This window comes from Protopterus annectens, chromosome 13.part0, assembly GCF_019279795.1.
Source record: "Protopterus annectens isolate FY-2018-M chromosome 13.part0, PAN1.0, whole genome shotgun sequence".
Classification (NCBI taxonomy): domain Eukaryota; kingdom Metazoa; phylum Chordata; order Ceratodontiformes; family Protopteridae; genus Protopterus; species Protopterus annectens.
In genome coordinates, this window is record NC_056747.1 from 1,320,056,563 (window position 1) to 1,320,068,586 (window position 12,024).

Consider the following 12,024-nt stretch of genomic DNA (forward strand, 5'->3'; position numbering starts at 1 on the left):
AGAGGTCTGTCAGCCACAACCAACCCTGTGAGGTAGTACAAAGTGCCTTAGATCTACTTAAAATGGAGGTGGTGTTTACTTTACCTTTAAACAGTGCTTTCCACCAGATGGTTAGCTAGGTACGCCTAAAGGATAGCGAATACACTTTGCTGTCCCGTAAGACTATACAAGATATTGATCCAGTGCAATAGACTGTGAGAGGTACTCCAGTTTTGTACCATAAGGACAACTGTGGAGGAATGACTTTATTTGTTCTGACCATGGAGCAAATCCTCGTGCATCTCTGTGTCTGCACTAACTATATTCAGTTATCACAACAGAACAGAGCAGCAATGTTAATAAAAGCCTGTCTATGGTTTATGTACTAATGGTGTGCGAATCCTACAGGGAGTATAACTCTTGTGGCAAGTGATTCTAGCTATATATGCTGGCAGAGGTTTGGTGCCATCACCCAAGTGTATTATGTGTCACTTAGAGCCAAGAGCAATAAAAAGCTTTAGGTACAGCCTGTGCTGTATATGGCTGCCTGTTTTTTTTTCTTTTATTTAATTTAATTTACTTGTATTTGTAGATTTGGGTAGAAAACAGATTTCCATGGACTTTTTTCAGAATTAGCCCAGAAGCGCTGTCTGGTTAAGTGGTTTGCTCATTGTCAGAATGTTAGGCAATAGAGGCTCATTAATAACGTCTTAATCTTCTGCACCAGCTGCCAGACAAAATATGCCAACTGAGCCAGACAGGCCATAAACCTAGTCTTCCGATTCATAGACATTTTATCCAGTCCACAATTGGCCCCTGCTTCCAATTCACCCAAGGTTTATGGTGCAAACTGCAAAATGTGGGATACAGAAATGTATATGACGGAGAAATCATTTGCTCATCTGACAGATACGGTGATGCCCTCACCATTCCGTCCTAAAGAACAAATATCCACATTGGTGTGCTTTACTTAAAGAGCAGTTTCCTATCCTGATTGCACCATTTTAACTACTTTAAGCAATTATATGTGTTAACTTAGTAAAATGACTCTAAAATAAAGCTTCTATTAAAATCTATATTTCATCTACAAATATAATAATAAAGTTTCCCCGTATGTGAACCATATTTTGCAAAGTGCTCTTGGCTATTCAGACAGGTTTTTTTTTTTCCTATTAGATAGGTGCTGTCATATTAGTTACTTTTCCATAATAGCTCCTGATTGCTTCTTTTACATGTTAGTAAAACAAAAAACTTTATAGAAGGTGAAGCTAATGAAACTAAAGCTTGAGGATTACTGGTGAAACACTCCATAGTCTGATGACAGCAGTACAACTCCACAACCTGGCTTGTTTGCATACACACAGCCACTGTAACTATTTTGCCAGGTGTATCACCAAATATCAGCCAACTCATTTCATCAAATATCAGCCAACTCATTTCATCTAGAAATAAAACACAGTAAATCTCTATGGAAAATGTTCAGAACAACCTCCTGGCACAGGTACAAAATATAAAAACAGCCATGACAAATGCAGCTGTCACAGCTCTAGACATGGGACTCATTATCAGATTTGTATTCCCATTTAACAGAATATGAATTGCAAGTCAAGTTCCTGTGGGAGTTCACCCATTGCCTTCATGAGTATATTAAACACCAACAGACCTGTGGATGCCATGCGAATGTGAAAATTTTTGATGTACAGCAGGGATGTGAGATGAAAGATCTTTTGAAAGTGTGAATATCCATCACCCTTGGCCTAGACCCAGTGCGTAAAATTACAGTTACTAGGGTTCTCTGTTTACTGACTGCTCTTTCCCTCATTCTAGAAGCATCTTTAAATTGTGCATTTCTTATCCTACCTACAAAAAGAAAAGAAAACACTCTCAAGGCTGCTTGGCCAAAATTGGGCCTCACATATTTGGTGAGAATAATCAGTTTTGATAATAATTTATTGATTCATCTCCTACAGTAAGGAAGATGTGTTGACCTCTAATCCAACACCTGAGACACAAAAAATCAAAACCCATACATTATATCCTTCCTATCTGTGAGGCAATTTATAGGATGGTGCCTTTGTCTTCAAGAGGCAATAAGCAATGTCTCTCTTTTAAGAACAAGGTTTCTACCAGCAACAGGATACAGTGAAGGGGCCTGCACAGAGAAAATCAAAACAAAACAGAGGATGATAGTTAACCTGGTTTCTACCTCTCTAGTCTATAAGAGATTAAACTTCTGAAGTGTTTGTTCCAACCCAAAGATCCTTCAGATATCCTTTTTCTCTTTTGTAGGTTGCATAACTGCCTGGTTGATGGACTGTCTCTTGTAGTTTTGAGGTAGAAGAATTACGGTACAACAGTGATATCTGCAGACCCCTCATTTCAGACTTTCAGGAAGACCAACTCTTTCTGTTTTACTCTTATTTGCATGTAAGGATGGGGTGGTGTTATTAACACATAACCAAGATATTGGCAAGCTATCTGCTCTTATATCATAGATCTTAATCTCTTGTCATACATTGGTTCTTTGTACTGAACAGAGATGGATCAGTGGCTAAATAACATAAGTTGCAGTACAGTCCATCAGTACCAAATGATGTTTTCAGTTGTGTCAATGTGTCATTATTTATTTTAGTTGACATGTCATTGTCAGTTATCTACTCTCCAGTCCATGACAGATTTAATTTGTTTGAACATTGGATAAGCTTAATTAGCCTGGTAAGTGACAGTCATCTGCTACAGCAGATATGCCTTCCTGATGCAAGGCTATGTTATTAGTGGTCCATCTATTCAGCTATTGGAGTTCCTCATCCCCTAACCACTCTGCATCATTTATTGCTTCATTTTTCTAGTGCATCTCTTTGTAGGAATTTCAGTTTAACTTGTGAATGTTACATTATTCTGCAACCTTTATATATTTTTTATCATTTTTCTTTCTAGTAGTTGCTGGACCGTCTTTGGTGGTAGTTGCTTTGGAAACCTGAAATATCTGATTTGTAATCTACAGTTGTAAATGCTTTTTGTCTGGATCCACCATACTCAGTTTGGGAAACTTAATTGGAGACAATTTCATTTTTACATGTTTTAAATTTACTTGTTTTAGTCATGAATGACCTGTAGGTTATGTTTAGGATATCATTTGTTTTCATCATATTATGTATTTTTCAGAATTTTCTGTGGTATGACTATCACCTGCCTGACAACACTTTCAATTGCAAGTAAATATGTACAAAAATTTGAAACTTTTGAGAATATTTTATCTGACAGTGTGAACTTGATACCCCATGTTAGTGGCTCTTACCCCACATTAGTGGCTGCTTACTGAAAGCCTAGGCATGGGACATTACCAGGCCCATCACAATGGAAAGTCATCTTACTTCCATTAATGCATATTTTGCTTAGGGAGGGATCATACCCAATCATCTCAAAGATCAGTTACATACATTAAACATATATTGTTTAATTTCTTGGTAGGTCGTATGAGACATTTTGCCCCATATTTTCTTGCAAATCATGGGACATTCTTGGCTGTATTCATTCTGTAAGTTTTTTGGTCACATTTAATCTCTAATTTCTAATTTTACTTTTTTGTACCAAATTCTTATAGTTGAGAATAGTTGGATTATAATTTCATTTGGAGTCACATGTGCCACATAGCATGTTTTCTTGAGTATGGGGTATCTCAAGGCTGGATATACTTATGCAACTCTATTATGAAAGGATTTAGTAATGACACACATAGTCTAAATTCACCCATAAAATGATTTAGGCTATAAACATGCTTTTGACATCAACCCCACCACCACCACCATATGGCTAAAAATCAGTTAAGTCCATCTCTCCCCATCAGAGTACATAAAGGTCCTAAGAAAATGCTATATGCATGCCATCTCCTCAGCATATTCATTAGATAAGAGAAGAGAAGTGATGTTGCTCTTTGATTAGGTAGGGCATGCAATTATTTCCAATATTAGATATGGCTGTCACATGCCATGGCACAATGTTAGGATTTGTAGACAGAGTACCAGGCACAAGATGACTTCAATGTTGGGATTAGGGCTAAGGAAATGCATAATGTGTTTCTCTACAGGAGAAATGTAAGCACTGTCTGTTTCTTATGATAGACTTTAATTGCCTGCAATGCCATTAGATTTTTCTGGCTTACGGCACTCTCCAGATTACTGTTCTCCTAGACTCTGGACTTATGACTGATAGCCCTAACTATCATAAACTCCCTGGAATTACCGTTGTTTTAATACAACCTTGAGTACCATGTTGCCTCTACAAAAACAGGTCTAATACTTGTTTAGACACTTTCCAATCTTTCTCATTGTTGACTGTGATGTTTCACTATTAAATGTATGGCTTTTGGATCCCCCCCCCACCCTTTTAACGTTAATGACTGCAATACTATACCAGGAGAGCAGAATTTAAACAACTCCTGCAACTTCTAACTCAAGAGTTTTTGAAAATCCATAACCAAACATACTATATAAATATTTTTACATGCCATATACCATTATTACATATACGGCGAAATGGCAGCCTTTACAGAAGAAGGTTTCACAACTAAATAGTGACTACCATTTGCTGCTGGCTAATGCTGATGTCACTCTGCTAAAGGCCTCCACCTGTCTTCCAGAGGCACTTCAAAATAAGATTCAAAGCATTATCAAAAATAAGAACAGAAAGTATGCTGGATCACCTTAGACTGCAATATAACAAGGTTACCGTGATTATTTACAGTTGCCTATTGAGTAATGAGGGGGATCAGCTTGCCCAAGTACTATGACTATATTAGATTGTCCTAGAGAGAGTTGGCTTCTGTGTAACTGGGTTTGCAAACCTTATTTTGTTCTTATATCCTGTGAGTATATTGGAGTACTAGCTATGTCAATCCTTTCTATATCTGATGAAAGACTGAATGATATCTTGTAAACACTTTCTGTTCCCCGAAGATATTAAAGAAACATCAGCCAACTCCTAGATTAAAGAAGAACTGGTTTCTTGTTCCATTTATTCTAGCTACTGAACCTCTTGTTATTTCATTATGGTCATGCTTAGTCCCCTATTCAAAGTGATTTGGGAAGCAGCATACACATATAACTAGCACTCTTTGCAGATATCTAGTGCAGATGAGCTAATTATTTTACTTCAGGATTCATGCTTCAGTTTGGCAAATATTACTGACGTGACAAGATATGACAGTGCTCGTGTCAATTAAATTTCACTCTCCTGATCTTTTCAGAGACCAGTAGCACTTCATCTGGACCCCCCTCCCCCAAACTTTAAATATCAAGATTTACTCCTGGCTTCAATCCATGTTATTACTACAGACCTAAAAAGAGGCATCATCTAGTCTATACTAACTGAAGATTTGGCACTGTGAAAGACCTGAAATCTACCCTTTTTTAAATTATTTATTATAATTGTAAACAACATAGTCGGTAGTCTTTTTATACAAACTGATTCATCTTAAATCTTGTGTTCACATAAAGTGCATACATGCAATATTAATGCGATGTAACCAACAACTGAATTACATCAAAATGCAAGTTGAATCATCTATCAGTTATAATTATCTGTTATACCATGTATATCATAGTAAATTTCAAACATCTTAGAATCAAAACATTTAAAACTCTGAGAATTATTTTAATTGCGGTATAGTCGTGGACTAAAACTCAATACCTAGAAATACATTACAGTGTATTTTGGGAAAACTGTCATCCAGGCTAATTACTCCATTGATAAGAGATCCCTAAGAGTTGACCCAGTAATCAGGGATCCTAGAACTTATGTAGACAGTAGTCTGGCCTTTGACCAACATGTGGCCAAGGCAGTAAGCAGATCATCCTATGTCTCCCTACTTATTGGGCCCTTATCAAACCATCAATGAATATAATGTCCCCTTTGGCATGCACCTGACCAAACATATGCAACAACTGGAGTGCCCAAAACCTCCTTCCCAGGAGAATCAAGGGTGTAAACAATGGTCCTATATGGATCATCTTAAAGCCGTATCTCTACAGTCTGTCTCCTACAGATTACTGACAGTCAATCTATGGCTGTCAAACAAGGCATCCTTGGGTTCAGCTCTGATGGGGTTTTTACACATCTGCAAAACAAACAGCATTAGAACCATTAAATCCAAGGATTTAGATTTTGCTGGTGACATAAATAAGACCTGTTGAGACAGATATATGTCTCAGAGGATTCCCATGCTCTGGCACAGGCTCCCATCGATGTGAAGCAGAGTTCATCCCTAACCCTATTTAAGCATAACCTTGACTAATGGATTAGAAATCAGAAATTCACCACAGGTCTGACCCCTGTGTCTCTGACAAACAGTGGCAGACAGCAATGCCCAAAGTAACATACCCCCCACAACATAACCTCTAGAAACTTCCTAAATAACATACTCCCTCCTCATAAAAGCTCATGATACAGAGGGACTCATATGAGTTGGTTTGTATGTTTAGTCTTATATAGGCCCTGGTGGTCATTAGCCTAGTATATACCTATGGACCTATGAACGTATTCCAATCTAGATTAGTGAAAATAAAAATAAGATAAAAATATTGTAACAGAGCATCAAAGTGTCCTTCAATTAAATAGCAAGAATTTCCACATACCTCTTGAATTTGGACAAGGTCTGTATCATTGTGCCTCCCATCCTCTATTAGAAATCTTAGAACTCGCCCCTCACACGCACACATACACACATATCCCCTAAATTTTATAAGCTTTTAAAGCAAGTAAACTACTAATGGAAATACTGCTATTAATACCAGGGATTTCAGTTGTATTCAGTAACATTTGCCAATATTTAATAGTGGAGTAGTCAGTAGTTGGCTGTACTAGAAATCATAATCATTGAATAGTAACTAGGTTCCTATTACTGATCTAGTCTGATATTTGCTAGCAGCTACTTAAGAATAGTTGAATCTTTATATGAAAGGGCCAGAATCCCTGCCAATACTGGCCATTTAGTGATTGTTTTACACTCTTTATATGTTCTTCTTGCTATAGCTAATTCTGCCTGGTAAATCTGTTGCAGGATATCCGAGTACTCTTGAAAGTGGGATGACTTCTCCTGCCACCAATGATGTGTGATTGTCTTTTTTTTTTTTTTGCTGCCATTGGCATGGTGTATAATATATGATGCCTACCCAAGCCTGTAGCATATCCATATAAAACAAGTCTTTCCCTTGGGGAACTTGTAGGTATGTGAGCTGCTCCACTTGTGCCGAAAACTGATCCCAGAATGAGCTCATCTTCACACATTTCAATATTACATGAGACTAAGAAGCAGGTTCATTTCTAACTTTGCAACTCCAGCATATGGGCTCCACCAACAGCTACCACCTTTATAATAACTTAGGGGTCAAAATTAACTTATTTAGGGTTTCCCCAAGTTGCCATTTCATTAAAGAAGTGATATGGAAAGGTAAAGTCATTGTCAATATCACCTGCTCCTCTGGTAGTTCTAGCTCGACCTCCTTCTTATACTCCTCTGAAAAAGATATAATGGGGTACACAGCCATTCACATTAGTGAGAGTAAAGAATAGCAAGTTCCCTTGTATGGGGGAGGTCTTTGTGACCATGCTGACAATATATTGAATAAATGGGTTAACCAGTATAAGGGGCATGGAAGACAGATCTACCTGAGCCCATAATAAAGATGCCAATTGGAGATAGGAGAAGTTCAGGTTCTGGGGAATGGAAAACATAGAGGCTATGTCCCAAAATTACTTAAATTGATTTCCATAAAATAACTGCAAAATGTACCTAACACCACTCTGCAGCCAGTGCTTCACTGGGAAGGTTGCTGAAAGGTTGATAAAGCCATGAACTGCTGTCAGAGAAGATAATAATAAAGCCATCATACCAGTTGTGAAAATGAGTCTAAACAATGCTCCCTGGCACAAAATATGGTATTAGTGTAATGAGAAGAACTAATCATATTGATCTTTCCAGAGTCCACCCCCCCCCCCACCATAATAGGGGCGAAAGATTGTGTAGAAATCTTATATGGAATCCTGAGGGCAGAGATTAACCCAGAAACCTATGGAAGAGATTTCTGGGATTGATAAAGGCTCACTACACTTCTGACTAATGAAGCTTTTTAAGCCACTTGCTAATATGGCACTCACAACCCCTCCCCACTTCTTGGGAGCATAATAAAGATTCTGTGGACCTCCTGGGAGCTATGGAGACCACAAGAAAGAAAGTATCTGCTGTCCCATTTGACAAATGTACTAGAGGGAATTCTCATGGACAGTCCCTGAAGGATATATAGGATCACTGGCTTGAGAATCATTTTTATAAACATGATCCTTAATTCCAATGGTAGTGTCCATTTCATCCACTCTTGTATATGCTCAGCTAAAATCTGATGGATTTTCTAACAGTTCAAATCTCTTATCTGCACTGAGCTTGGGGGTAATGTAAATACGTATGTAAGTGATGGCTGTGGCTACACCAGTGACTGTTGAGAAGGTAAAGCCCAAAGTCAGTATCACAGACTTCTGAGAAGTCACCTTATATCCTGTAATTCCCCACCATTCCCAAAGAATCTTCCAACATAGTGGCAGGGTAATAGGATACTGAAGGAAAACCTGAAGATCATCTGAATAAAGTGCTAATTCCCACAAAATGAGTTGCAGTGAATGACCAGCAGAAACCAAAGATAACTTAGTCCTGAGTGTTTTAGCTAGAGGCTCATGGGTTAGATTCAAAAGCAAAGGAGCAAGAGGGCAGCCTTGCCAACCTCCCTTCCATATTAGTAAAGGATGTGATGTAAATGGCCCCAGATGGACCACTGATACAACGCCCCAGTAGATGGATTGCAAAATGTCCAGAAAGTCCTTAGGGAATGTGAAGGCCTCTACAGCCCAAAAAGATAAGGCCATTTGGCATTGTCAAAGGCTTTTTCAGCATCTATTGACAATAATACCTTATCCTTAGCTTGGTCTATCCATTGGGCATTGCACACTATGTTTTCGCAGGAAGCCCTCCCTTTGAGAAAAATAACCTGCTGTGCTTAGTTAGCCTGGGAAGCATAGTCATTAGTCATTTTGCACAAATGGCAATGTATATCATATTATCTACATTTAGAAGAGAGATCAGCTGGTAATGAGCAGGAAGCACAGGGTCTTTCCCAAGTTTAGGCAGAGGACTAAGAATAATTGTTTCCATGAACGTGGCAGTGAGAGGGACTTGGGCAACTATGAGATGACTTGTCAGTAAAGCCTAAAAATTGGTATAGGGAGTTGCTTATAGAGTTCTGTTGGTAAACTATCTGGCCCCAGTGCTTTCTTCATCTTTAACAGCCATACTGAAGTGAGAATTTCATCTTTTCATAGGTTCCTACTAGGCTATCTGCCCTGGGGCATTTATAAGCCTAGCCCGATTGTATTTAACCATGCCCCTTGATGGAGAAATTGCTCTGTGCCCTTTTTTTTTAGTTGGATTTTACTCTGTCCTCCTGTCCCCTAGCCAAGTGGCCGGAAATAATCCCTGGGACAAACCCTCGATCCCACATTTTGTGAAGTGATTCTGCAAGGACAACCATTCTTGTTCTGAAAGTTTGTGGAGTGTGTGAAAAACACAGTGTAAATGTTAAGACAGACTGGCAAATTCCAGTGGAAGATTAACATCTTTATAAAGCTACTGAAAATGTGAACAAATAAGTTCCAGTGCCTGTGGGACTGTGGACTACCCTCTGTAGTCCCTTTCTGTGAAGAGCAGGGGGGGGGGTCCTCTTGGCAGTGTTAACTCTGGATTTGCTTGCTAATCTAGAAGTCACCGAAGGAGAAACTTCATAACATTGAAGATGCAGCCTGTTCATTGTTATCTCTATGTTACGGTTTATGCTTTCCTGTATCTTACCCATGACTCCTTTAAGGGTCTCCTATCTGTAATAGACCTGTAAGGACCACATTTGGAAGCCAGCACTTGATATTCACCTTGTAGCATTGCCAAATCCTTATTCCAGGTTTTCCATATCCCTGTGGCCCATGTCCTTAATCTAGCATAAAGATCACATTTATAAGCATCCAAAATGATATGTGGAGAATGACTGCCTTCATGCCATGCCAGAAATTCCTGTGTAACATCTTGCACAAACAAGGAAATATGTTGTTCCAGTGTAATATGGAGGTAATCTCCATTCTCTGGGTAATGCCTTGGGGTGGCAAGAAAAAGCAGGTTAGAGCCTCATGACTGGAATAAGGGTAGGGGGTTGGTGAGAACTCTATATGATCACTAAATAGCTCTCTATCCAGATAAATCTTATCTATCCTGCTAAACGTGTTATGGTGAATAATTGGATCTCTATCAGATTATCGAAGTGTCAAAACTTCAAAATTCATATGGTCAGTACCATATGATCAAAGTTTTGAAACTTCAAACATTTTGAATGGAGATCATGGTACAGTGTGGAATGAGAAATTTACCCTTTTCTGCAATGTAGTGCAATCTCGAAGTTGGTATATTTAATTAGCATGTTTTTGTTTTTTAATGTTCTAAGTTCTGAAACTTCGATCATATGCTCTAGGCCATATGAATTCTGAAGTTTGGAATTTCAATAATCTAACATATATCCGAATAGTTTGTATAGATATTGGCCCTCTGATGCACAGATGATGCTATATCTATTAATGAAAAGTCTTGCATCCATCCATTGATAAACTTAATAATGCAGAGAGGCATGGAGGCTTACTAGCAGTGGTGTCTGCTGGGGAGGCAAGGCAATTAAAATCAACCACCAAAATAAGTGCCCCTCAAAGCTTGTCCTGGATATAGCTGAGGAGGTGTCTAGCTTGCGTGACCCCCAGTGAAGGGCTAAAGTAAAGGTTAACAATTATGATAAAATGTTGACTTGTGTAAAATACAGCTTCAGCTAACTCCTCCCCCAGAACAGCAAAATGTCTAGGGTTACTCCAGGCAGACCTATTTTGACTAGAAGCACTGTGTCGCTCTTTTTTGGGGGAAATGTGCAGAAGTTGCAACTATATTGTATCCCCAGGAAACTAGTCTGTATTATTCTACAGTGTTCAAATGTGTCGCTTGAAGTGCCAAAGTATCAGGATGAGGAGTCCTTACCCAAGTGTACAGTCTGGCTTTCTTGATGGGGGAATTCAACCCATTAACATTCACACTAAGTAATTGCATCAATAAAGAAACACCACCTGCCAGCATCCAATCCATTCAGCAAGGCTGGCTGCAGCACTGAAAAAGTGTTTGACAACAAGGTATAGCATCTTACAGCTACCCTGAATCACAGAAGGAACCTCAAGACTGCTCTGTTGCAAATAAAAATTAGTACAATGCTCTGTAAGGTGAAAAAAGATGACATAAATATAAACTTTAACTGTGTAAAGAACTCACCCCTCTGGATTCACTATTCTTCCATGCAGGACTAGCTTAGTCCTGTACAGAAGCAGCTGTTTAGGAGCAGTACAGCAGCATGCCAAGCATATTAATGAAGGTGCACTGCCTGAGCTCCTAAATGGACATGGAGTGTGTACGGGTGCAGGGTGTATGTCTGAGAGCCAAGCTCTCAGAATATACATGCCCTCTGCAAGCAAGAACAGCAGGTTAGCAATAAGAATAAGCAAGACCGCTCATAGGTGTCCGCATACCCCCAGCAACATCCTCCCAAGTTTATAAGAGCAATAGTTAAAATATAAAATATAAACAAGCTAATCTTTTTTTTTTATCAAACAGATAAAATTTAACCATATTGCACGGGTTTGCCCATTGCTTAGTAACGTTTATTGCAGCTTAAATGGCACAAGAGGATAAAAATCAAGATATATGCAAATGAAGCAGTATTGCAATAGTGAAGTGAGCAGAGCATTTGCCCTAAGAGCAGTCATTCCCGGTTTGAGTCTCACTCCAGTACATTCCATTTTCCATGTCAAATCACTTTATGAACAATAATTTTTGTTACATAACCTACTAAATAACATATATTTGTGAACTGCAGTACTGCATTAAATGCAGATTTGAGGTGTCATTGTCATATTGTTGTAAAATCC